Raw genomic sequence first — 12,258 nt, 5'->3', positions numbered from 1 at the left:
TCCTTTCTGCTCTTCTCCTTCAGGTATCTGCTTTTCCTCTGACCAAGACTTTGTACCTCCACCTAAACCCACAGTCAGCTGAGCCAGCCTTGCCCTCTTTCCCTCCTCTTTCTGGGTCTTTCCTCCCTTCTCTAAGCAGCCTTTAGGATCACCCGAACATGTTTTGGGAGCTCAGCACAAGGGAGCTGCTCTCTGTCCCTGCAGTCACTCTTCCAGCCCTGCTCCAAACCACATCTGAGGTCGCAGCGTGAAGTGGCATCTACTGCGCTCCTTTGCAGTTGTTCCTAGGGCCAATCTCTATGTCATACTCTAGACATAACCCGACAGAAGACTGCAGCGTGGCAAGAGACGTTTAACTAGTTTTAAGTTGCTAGTGCCAGTACCAGAGGGAGGAAGACATGGGGCTCCACGAGAGCACTGAGCAATGCCACCTGGTCCCTCATACACCCCTTGCAAGAAAAGGTGACGATATCACCAACCGTTACAATCCTATCGATCCTTTCCAAAGTGTGATGGGCAAGGTTGTCTCCAGGGCATATAGGAAGAACAGGTAGGATTTCTCTCTTGCTCTGCGCTCTTTCTCGCCCCTTCCCCATCAAGTCCAAAGGCCTAATCTCAGTGAGAGGCAGTACCTATTTCCAGGGGATTTCACCCCATAAGGTGTCTAGGGGATGCATGAGTAGTGGCACCTCTGGGCTAAGTGGCACAGAATGGGGTGCAACTGTGCACAAAGATCACAGATACTGTCAGAGCACGGCCGTGTCAGTCCCGAATTAGCCAGCTGCCACTTGGTACCTGCACAGACCAACGCACCCTGCTCCTTGGAGGCTGTTAGCACCTGGCTCTGGGCAGCCATAGCTCCTTTTCCTCCCTGTGCCAGCTAGCTCAAAGCAAGCTCCAAGGTCTCCATGCAATGCTGTGGTCATTCCTAAAGTGCCAGCACCACTCCAAAGAGCAGAGCTGGTCAGACAAGCATCCTTGCTCTCCTCCACGCAGCAGGGTTTGGGGTGGGCATGGTTGCCAGTTCCCTCTGCAGAGCTCGTGATTAAATCCATCGCTGCACGTGCAGTGCAGAAAAGGCCTTCTTCACTCCCATCGCTTGTCACCTCTCTCTTCCCCAGCATGGCTTTCATCACGGCGGGGCACGCGGTGAATTTATATCACTTCTCAGCCTGGAACAGGCTGCCGGCGTGGTAAGGGAGCAAGTTCTCTTTCCAGCATTAATGTGATTGATGAAGCCTCTTTGCAGACTCCCGCTATGCATGGATAGGACCAGTTTATATTTTACCTTCCATTCAGCTTTGGCAGTGAAACATTAACCATGCCCAAGGGACAGAGAGGCTCAGGCACACACCAGTGCCCGTGCTCAGTGTGACATGGTCCAAACTGCAGTTTTGTGAAGTGCTTTTCAGGAGTGAGCGAGTTCACGGTCCTGGATATTAAACCAGAATTGGAGCCTGTATCTCAGCAACAGGCCAGAATATTGCAAGACCTCACTAACAGCAGATTTAACAGTCCTCGTACTGCCTTTCTCCTGTACTTCCACATTTACCTCCCCCCAGCTGCTGACTCCAACTTTTCATGAATGGCTCCTAAACACTTACGTGGGTATCTCAGTTAAGTTAAGTCCCACTGCAGGACTGTGGCTCCTTCCATGCACATGCTGAAGTCAGCACGAGCACTGCGCACTTCCTAACAGCACCCCCCCCCACCCACCAAAAAAAAAAAAAAAGAAAAGAAAAAAACCCACATACATACTTTGGCTCCTACCAGCAACATTTTCGATCATAATCTTAAAAGATCAAGCAACAGATTAGGGTTAGCTAGCAGAGTTTTCTCAGTAGAAAGCCAACTGGGCTGTAAAGCAATAGCTTTACATTTTGGATCTAGTCTCATGTTTTAGGTCTAGCCCTTCTGGTATGTAAGTGGTTAAAGTCCAAAATCCAGGCTCTGGCTTTCCCAGTTCTGCTTTTTGAGATAAGTTCCCCTGCTTTCCCCAGCTGTTAAAACATCATGTCAGTTTGGTGGGGATCTGTGCTGGGCTCAGCGCCCAGCTGGAGGGGCCTGGGGCATGCCGCTCAGGGAGCAGGTCCTCCTTGGAGTTTCCTCCACTTCCCTTGCACCCACGTACACCAGGACAGCACCCAGTCCTCGGCCTCACACAACTTGTGAGCTGGCAGGGTGCTATCAGATAAATTCTTAAAAAAAAAAAAAAGGCTCTGCACAGTTTCAAAATAATTGCCAGAACACAGCTGGAAATTAGCAGTAACAGCCCCCTCTGAGGCTACGCAAAAGAAAAGGAGAGCTAACACCTCACCGATTGCTGGCAGAGCCTGGCTGCAGGGGTGGCTAGTCTCTCCTCCCTCTCCCCAGCTCACTGACGGCACACGGCCACTGATCCTACCGGTTTAGTCCTGTTAATACAGTAATTCCTCGAAAAGCAAAAAGCAGTGGCTGGCAAACACCAGTTACACTGTGCCAGCACACTAACCGCATGGCCCCCATGAATGATCACCATCACCCACAACATGTCTCTCTGAAGCTGCACAGCCCAAGACGCAAACCGAGTTTAGGCTAAATTCACATTTTTCCTCCAAACGTAAAGGTCAGGCCTCTAGCGGAGGCCTTATGCAAAGTGCGAACACAAGAGCGTGAGTCAGACCAAGATCTGTTTAGCCAGCCAGATGATCCTGTCTTAGAGAGCGGCCAGAAGCTGGTCCCCTTAGAGGACAGTTGACAGCATAGTTGACAGCATAGTTGACAGCAGCCCACCAGTCCAACATGTTTGGGAGTTATGACTATAAAACCTTAAAATATTTGGATGAATAAGGAAACGGTTGAGAGAGCAAGAGCTGCCTCCTGAACTGCCAGGACAGTAACACCTCTGCTCACTCACATGGCAGATCTGGAAACATACCCGCAGATCTCCACTGCTGTGCGAGACTCCCAGCCTAGCTCTCTTTAGATGTCCAAAGCCTTATCTCTATGAAACTGCCTGCAGCAAACACCCATGGTGGGCTACATGAAACAAGACATCAATCACACATCAGGAGGAACCAGAATATCTGTCAAATGGATTGCAAAATTTCAGCATGCCAAGGTCATCACTTAGTAACTGCAGTAGATCTTCCAGGAGATATCGGGTTTTGCAAACTACCCTGCAAATTGATCCCAGCTGCCATTCAAGAATATTCAGCAATTTGTTAATATTTTAATGTGGCAAAGATCCCTGCTCTGCACATTCACTGCAAGTTCTGAAGTGTGACATACAATTAAAACAAACAAACAAAAAAAAAAACAGTTAATACAGAAATTCAGAAAGCCAGAGCAACTTAATAAGGCTGGAGAATAACACATGACTGTGCTGAAGGCAGCATTTGGCTCCAGCAAAACCGTGCTAGGAAAGTTCTCTGCTCGCATAACAGGAGAGAAGAAACATGACATCAAGGTTTTGCAGGCACCCATTAGAAATAAATGGGTCCTGTACCCTCAGACACCAAACCTATTGCTGGACGCTGCCTCACATCCCTAGAGGCACCAAAGTCCAAAATGCAGATTCTCATAACCCTCATGCAGCCGCCACAGAGGAACAGAGACTTTCTAGTGGCATGTGTTTCCATCCACAAAGCCCTCTTGCTTCCTAAAGGTTTGCTCTGGGCACATCCAAGACTTCCATGACATAGGCAGGACTGAGCAGTACAGCACATCCCTCCTGACCACACCTCACCAGGAGCCACAAGCTCCAAGTTCTTCCAGGAACAACCTGTTAATATGCCAACACGTCTCAGAGCAGTCACCAAGCAATGCACAGCTGTGGGAGGCTGCAGTGTGTTTTTTCTCTTTTCCTTGAACTAATTGCTGTCCTTGTTCGGTCTAGAGTCAGAGCTGTCCCCACAGATGCAGGCAAAACATGTTCATTTCCTGGGGAAACTGGAACCCGACTCTTCCATGTGACCACTCGAACATCATATGTGCAAAGTATTCCTGGGCTTGGACATTGTCTCATTCTTCTGCAGATGCTGAACCCTTTCTGCAAGGCCTAACAAATTTGGAAGCCTAAAACCGAGTGTATGGGCCAGTGATTTGGGCAGTCATGTGGGCAGGAGGGGATCCTCGCTCCAGTTTCTCTACCAATACAGGTCACCAGAATTAACACAAGGAAGTTTAAGCAGCTGTTCTCAAAGTGGTTGGTTTTCTGGGGTCCCTTCTTCTCCGTCTAACTTTCATCATAAACGGAGCAGAAAGCGTCAGTGCAAGATTCAAGGTGCTGAATTCATCCCGATAACAAGATTGATAAAGGAGGAATGGGCCCCTTGTGCACCTCAGGCCCCTGCCTACAAAAGGGAAAGCCACCCCTTACCGCTTCAGGCTGCTTGAGAGGACGAATACATCAAGAACAGCAAAGCACTCAGACAGCCCTGGGACCAAGTTGCTTAAGCACCTCCGACAGACAAATGCTAATCCAAACCAGACTCCAGGCACCATTCAGCCTGTCTGCAATTGACAGGTCTAATTTCTGTTAATGTCTCACAACTATAGCCCTGGAGGGTATTTTAAGATCCAGGGCCTGAAGCTCACCCCTCCCTCCAATGCAGAGCCAATTTTAGACATGAGAAACCAGAGCAAGGGGCCCAACACAGATGGAAGATGCCCCAAAAGCTCAGAGAGGTACCAGATGGCAGGGAGGGAACAAACACTGAACCGAATGCACATAGCATTTCTCATCGTCTTCCATGGGCTTTGATCAGGCATTTGTAGGAAAGACACGACACAAGACTATTCTGTGTTGCATATAGATTCAACAATGTCATCATGGGCACATTAAATCCCTCTGACATTAATCCAACAAGGAGACTGTGCTGAAAGGCAGCAATTCCACGTACCCCCATGTTCCTCGGCACAGCCGCTGCCTGTATAAAAGGATTTAAAAAAAAAAAAAAAAAAAAAATCAACCAGTAGGTGACTGCTACAAATGCTTTGGGAGCAACATGGGCTTCAGTCTCAAGATCTTGAAAAAACGTTTGTCCTTCAAAAATCAGAAAGCTGCTTGCTTTCAAGACAGTCTATTCCAGTTAGACAGCAATGTGCTCAAAGGTTGTGGAAGAAAGTGTGCCGACAGCCACAGAGCGACGCGGCACTGCCTGGGAAGCCTCACAGAAAGCAAAGAACTCGCAGTACTGACTGCAGAGACCCTGGAGCTGATGATTTAGGAAAACCGGGTTTTGCATTGTAAGAGATCATCTAGGTCTCCTTATTCTAATAAAAACCATGTCTTCTATCTTTTCTTTGTAAAGCTACCTTCAAAACGTAACTGAAGCATACCCATCTACAGCATGAAACACATAGCGGAGGACAGCTTCTGAAACACCTCCTCTGCCGTCACCCTGGAAGGCATAGGAAAAGCAGAAAAAGTGAGGCACAGAGGTTGTCAGAGTCCATGCCACCTGCTACCCCCACCCAACCACTGCAGAGCAAAGGGATGGCACTGTACGATGGACCACATCCTGGCTGTAGACACCCCTATATGTAACCATTGCCTATCAAGGTACATGGGCATCCTACCTCAGACTCATTCATCCAGCTTTCGCTTTGTGCCAGGTCTTTTTGGACATTCAGGATACAGTTATGCAACTCTCCTGGTTTCCCAAACTGCTCTGAATACTTGCTAGAAATTTCAGGTACTTTCAGGCTCAGGGGCAATACAGGAAGGGGGAAGTTCTGCCACATTATTGAAGATGAAAGGAATAGCAAGCAAAATTCCAGGCTATGGATTTTCCAGTTTTGGTAGAAGGCCTTGGAAAAGGCAAAGGAATCCCTTTGCCCTATGTTGTGCCTTGATGTACTAGAATAAAGGGTGAGCAACCTCTGAAATTAGCCAGCACGCTTTGACGTCTGCCCATGGAGAAGTAAAATAAGTCATATTTTGGATCCTACATCTGAGGATGCCATAAAATCTTGTATAAATGACCACAGGTAAATTACTGTTCTGATCCCATAAATTTTTGTACACATGACTATACATACACAATTTGACAAGTTCCACAGGCTACTTCCATGAGCAAAGTCCAAAAAATGAATTCTTGAAGAATTAAGATTGATATACTCTTTTTTTTCCTTCCGTTAGTCTTACAGACTGTCAAAGCAAGTGACAAGTTTAGCATAGCACAGTATTTGAAACCAGGAAGTGCATTAACACTTACAGTTTTGTAGCACTAATATAACTAGAACTCTTTACATTGAGGGAAGTAGGTCAGTAATGTTACTGGTCTACAGCTGCAGACTCTCCAGGACTTTGTATCCCCTGACAGCTGAAGAGAAATGAAGAAACCTCGTAAACTGGTAGTTTTGGGTTACTCTGATAGTGTTCACACAGGAACATCATGCTTTAAGTCAAGCCCCGTCTAATGTGTCCATGCTCATCACCACTACTACACTTGTTCAGCCACCAGTTTTTCAAGCCACAGAAAGGCTGACAAATCTCTTAGTCAAGTCTTCGTCATGTTAGAGGTTAATTGGCTCATTTTGGTTTACTTCTGGAACTTTTTAATTACCTGCACTAGGAGAACATAAAGCAGGGAGCCAGATCAATCCTTAACTATGGTATCAGTCAGGGAAGCAAAAGAGGAAGGCGGTTTGGTGTGGAGCTGTGAGAGCTTCTCCACTTGAGGCAGATGCCGAGGCCAGCTGTTCGGTGCTCCCAGGGGATGCGAGGGAATGGATGACTGCATTTTTGTGATCACTGTGAATTTGAATCTGTTGAAAGGAATTTATTTATAACCCACAGTCAATGTATTTCCTGAAATGTGCAAAGCTTGATAACTGGGTAACAGCACCGTCTCTGCTGGCAACCCAGATGAAACAGAAGATGCTTTGTTCGAGGAGTGCTTGAACTTTAAGAAACTTCTGAAAGAGATTTTTGCTGCATCATTAAGCAACAGGACATTGCCTCTACTTCTGCCTAACACACGGAAGAGCAACGGCCAAGAGAGACTATTAGAGAGAAGACTCTAGCAACTAGCAACTCAAGTCCACATGTCTCAGATCAAAAGAAATGTCACATTTCAGTTGAGCAGTAAGTATCTGATTTAGTTCCTAATGAGATATTATCTATTTAGATGCCATGAAGTCTCACCTCTGCCTCATTTTAGCTATAAATCACCACAAATGTTTCTACTGCTTTTCTTTATGAAACAGAAAATCTCAACAATGTCAAAACACCACTAACAGCAAATAAAGTATAGAGCGATTCTAGCAACAAGTGGGCAGAGGTTGGCTGTGAATACCATTAGGCTGAAAATTAAAAGAAAGTTTCTAACCATTAAAGCAGTGATCTTCTGGAACAGCCTCTCTGTGAAGAGTAGCAGAGTCTAAAACTACAGGATATTTTTCCAAAAAGGATTATGTGACAGTCTTCTGGCCAGAGATATTGGACTCAGCAATCCAGAAGAGATGGATGTTCCTGTGACTTCCCCCAGAATCCCCCCAAGAGTGAGCGCAAGGTTCGTGATATCAACAGGGACGAGTCCTGAGCGTTTACTGTGTAGGAGGAATGCAAGTTGAATGGCAAAACCATACATGCTTAGAAAGAGCATGTCATGTTAAATATTTCTGCAATAGCTGGGCTAAGGCTGCCCTTCAGCTCTACATGCTATTATGTATATCTAACCAGAAACAGCACCTGATATTACTCTCCATATTTTCACTGCCTAAAGGGAATTATAGAGAAGGGGATCGCTGCTCTTCTCAGAGGCACACAGGGAACAGTTGCAAGTCGCATCAAGGTTAAGTTCAATTGGACATGAGCAAATTCTCTACCTTGTCCCAGTGTTTAACTGCCCTCAAGGGGCCAGAAAGGTTGTGGGATCTCCAACCTTGGAGATAATCAAAACTCAACTGGACAAAACCCTGAGCAACTTGATCTAACTTCAGAGCTAACCCTGCTTGGAGCAGGAGTTTGGACTCCAGCTTGAGCTCCCAAGGTCCCTTTCCACCTAAATCTGTCCATGACTCTGCAATTTAAACACAGTGGACTGCAGAAAGGCATGGCTTTGTGCTGTACCCACAGAGCCACTCGCATCTGCTTTCAGGAGGCTGTGAGGCATGCCCCTGTCTTCCCCCAGATTCCCTCAGTCAGCGGGTGCAAGCCACCTCATCCTACAGCAGAAGTCCAAGAATGACCTGGTAAACCATGACTAAAAGCACCTTCTTTTTCCCTGCTGAGCATATCGGGGAGCCCTGGGTGCCTGGACCATATGTACTCTCTAGACTGTAGGCTTCTACAGCCAGGAGAGTCCGCTGCTAGTATCTGAAGGCTTCAGGTGGAGCATTTCCATGCTTCCTCAGGTGTTGGTGAGGCACAGACCTTCAAACGCTAACATCAAATAGATATGTTCATGGGAACTACAGAACTCCAGGGATAGGTGTTATAACTTTGGCCCCACCAGTAATTCTAGTGAATAAAGTTATGTAATACGTTTTTGTAAGTAGCCCACAAAAGAGGAGACTATCAAAATTAATTTATAAAATGTCACCAACTCTTCACTTCCAAAATGTCTTTATAAGTTGAGCTTTAAAAAAAATTTTTTTTGAACATTCCCTAAAACTGCAAAGACTGTGCAGAAGGGCACAGCTGGCATCTACTTGAAATTAATTATGCCTCTACAACGTTCTGATTTCTCACCGAGCTATCAAGGGGAGTAAAAGCACAGACTACAGAACTCAAAGGCACAGGAAAACACCACCCACAGCCTCACAGTGGTGTTTGATCTGGCCACATGTAATGCACAGCAGATCACTTCGGTGCTTCTTGAATGACCTTGTAGAAAAGGCACATAATAAAACATACTTTGGTCAAGATCTTCCCTCTGACCTGGGATCTGGAATCCCAAGTTGGTGGGAAAAGCCCTCATTTCCTTAAGAACAACTATTATGACACAATTTAAATAGCACAATGGCCAGCTGTTTTTCCAAAAAAGAAATGCATTCTAAATAAATATTATTTGAAGTAGGCAGCAAGAAGCTTCCTGGCTCTTTTCCTTTCTGCAAATACTCCAGATATTCTTTTGCATTAAAGGAAGGGAGTGTGCATTTAATGGAGTGACAGACCTGGGAGCCAGAGCCCACTGGCTCCTCCTTAGGGACTCTCACACCAGCGATCTGCAGACTAGAGAAGCAGCAGACTATGGACCTTCCTCTCCTGGACAGTAGTAACAGACTTTTTCCACTACTACCTCTCCAGAAAACTGAAACTACCCAAAGTCTTCCTTAGCTGGCATTATGGCTTTGACATATTATGCCTTGTAGAGGCTCAGTACAGTGAGCATGCCTGAAAACTGAGCTGTCTAGACAGTCTAGTGACAGTGATTCCAAAGGGAAGGGCCATAAACACTCCCATCCTAGGGGAAACCATTACTGTGGAAATGAACCCATTCCATATCAGTTGGGCCCAATTCTAAACCATCTCCCAACTGCAAAGCTTTTCAGACTGTGAGCGATATCATCCCTCTTCAGCAAACACTGAAACAAAGCACGCGGAACAAAGCCTCTTCGGGCTTCTCTGTTGCAGAACAGCTGTTCTCCACCATTCCCTGTGGGACCCTCTTCTCCACAGAGAGGCTTTCTACGGTAAGCTGAACTGCAGGAAGGGCCCTCAGGACACAAACGCCAAGCAAGATGCTGCAGATAGCATATTCCACCTGTTCCCCAGAGGAAGCCGTCATATAGACACCATCATAAACGTGGAGTAATTCAGGTTACCAGACCCTCCCCAAACAAGCCAAAGTCTCCACTGCAGTTCTCACAGCACACAAGAGCCTGTGCACAAAGTCATGAAGGGGTGGCTGAGAAAAAGGTGACTTTATACCCCTACTCAAGGCATGTTCATATCCTTAACGCAGTCAGACTGCTCACATGGAAAGTTAGCATGGAAGAGAGACTGCACATGTGATACATTAAATCCCAGGGCCACTGCAGACACCAGGCATCTAATGCCATTTGCTCCAAACTCTGCTCACTGCACTCATGCAAGGGTCTCCTCAGCATTAGCAAGAGCTGTCCCCACATGTAATGGCAAAAATTTTTCCTCCAGAACCTGCTGTCAGAGTAGGAAAGCACTTATTCTAAACTACTGAAGATTTATTGCTTGTAAATGGTGGGAGAATCGAACTGCTGGCTGCACCCCACTTTTTAATGTGCAGATCCAGTACAGTGGGAGACTCCATTTTACTAGTGCGTGGTTTTGATTTTAATGAGCTAAATCTCAGGCATTAGCTTCTAGGAATGTATATGGAGTCATTATGTATATAGATTTCACATGAAGGCATTGAAGACAGCCAGCCACAGTAAAGCAAATTGCTATTTGCATTGTTTGACCTCTAGCAGAAATAAGACTGACATGTGTGGCTGTTCAAAAGATCACCCTGCCCTTATCTACTTAAGTCTTCACATACATGGCCCAGGCTTGAGGCCTTACCATTTCAGGACGCTGAACCTCACAAGCCACATCTGTCACATGTGGGACAGCCATCATGTTCTGGAGAAGCCTCTGCCTGTACTGGAGTTGTCTTATGATCTCCTGCCCAGTACCACTGGATCCAGTTTTATCTACCAGTTTTCCTATCCCTAGCTCTTATCTATTGTTCGGTGAAAACCTGTGTTGGTTTCTTTTCCCTTCTTTATGTCTTTCTTTAAGGGAAATAATACTCTTTTCTGGGTATGGCACTAAACTGCAAGTCAGAAGTCTTCAATTTTACTCCTGACTAAACTGCAAGCCACTTGTACTGAGATCCATCTTCCTGCAAGTTACAGAAGCTATTCTGCAAAACAAGGTCTCCTTCCTGTCTCTGGGTCATTTCTTCAGTGCTTTTGCTAAATACGCTATGCAGGCGCACACATTCTGGAGCTGTCTGGTATCAGAAGCATCTCAAACCACATACTTCTCCCCTGCTCCCTCCCAAGCCATGGGAAAGTCTTGGCACCCAGAGGTCCTGGAAAACAGCTCCCAACTCTGGAAAGGTTAACAGATTTGCTGAGGCCACCTCCAAATCATGGTAGGCAGGTTGAAAGTTGGAAAATCAGGAAAATAAATATGTGTGCATGCGTTTTATATATGTATAAAATAATCTCTCATTTTCAACACCAAAAATCAAGATTTCCGGTCAGCACAGTGACTGAGCAGCGAAGCACTCCGCAGAGGCTGAGGCAGGGCCCCTGCCATACGGAGCTGGGATGGTGAAGGGGTCATCCCTACCTGCAGGGCACTGCAGAGCAGAGGTACAGTACTCCCTGGCCTCCCTCCTCTGCCTTGCTGAGCCCCTACGGTGACAGCACTGTCCTGCTAATTGACAATTACAAACTGACTTTTATCTTCTGGTGGGGATCAGGGTTGCATTGCACTAGCAAAGCCTACACGTGCATGTTACCAAGTCCTCACAGCCCTGCATCAATTCATCCTTGAGGGCCCAGTTATCTACCTGCTGTCTGATGACTTCTTACAGGTATCGCAGCAGATGAGGGCGTAAAGAGGATGTCAAGAGACAAGCGACTACCAGACTAGTTCAGAAACGAGGACACTAAAGAAACTTAGAGGCACAAGGGAGAAAGATGAGCGTGCGTGGGAAGTTGGCAGAGGGTGATGCACTAGATAAAGGCAGGGAAGGGAAGGAGAAGGAAAGCTTTGAAAAGACTTGAAAGTAAAGACAAGGTGTTTAGAAGTGTGATGGAAAGGGGGCACAGCAGAAGAACTCATTAATATTGTCACTGGAAAGTGGCAAAGGCACGACAAAAAGTAGGTCAGGCAAGAGAGGAAGACTTAAGAGTAGGCAGAACTTGGCAGCGTGGGGAGACTGCAGTAAAGGAGGAGAGGATGAACCTTGGGAAACATGATGGGAGGAGACCAGATCTGGATCCTCCTGGGATCAGTGTGGGAAGCAACAGAGGACATCTGTGATCGATAGTAGTCAAACAAGAAAGGTGAGGAGGGCGTAAGGGGAAACACTTGGCGAGGCTCAACGCACTGTTCTGGGGCATTGCCAGGACCACAAAACAGAGGCAAGTCTTAGGGTGTGCGATAGGAGAGAGTTCACAAGGGAAAGGCAAATAAGCGGATGTTCAGATAAGATAACCCAAGGACGGGGTAGAGAGAGAAAAAGTGAGACAAGGATCTATAGAGATATCTATATATACACCCCCGTGTGTGTGTTTGCATGCATGTATGTATACACTTTTAAAATGTTAAATATATAATATTTAAATAATATA

The sequence above is a fragment of the Apteryx mantelli genome, chromosome 4 (genome assembly GCF_036417845.1).
Source record: "Apteryx mantelli isolate bAptMan1 chromosome 4, bAptMan1.hap1, whole genome shotgun sequence".
Taxonomy (NCBI): domain Eukaryota; kingdom Metazoa; phylum Chordata; class Aves; order Apterygiformes; family Apterygidae; genus Apteryx; species Apteryx mantelli.
Note: the sequence above shows the minus strand (reverse complement) of the source record.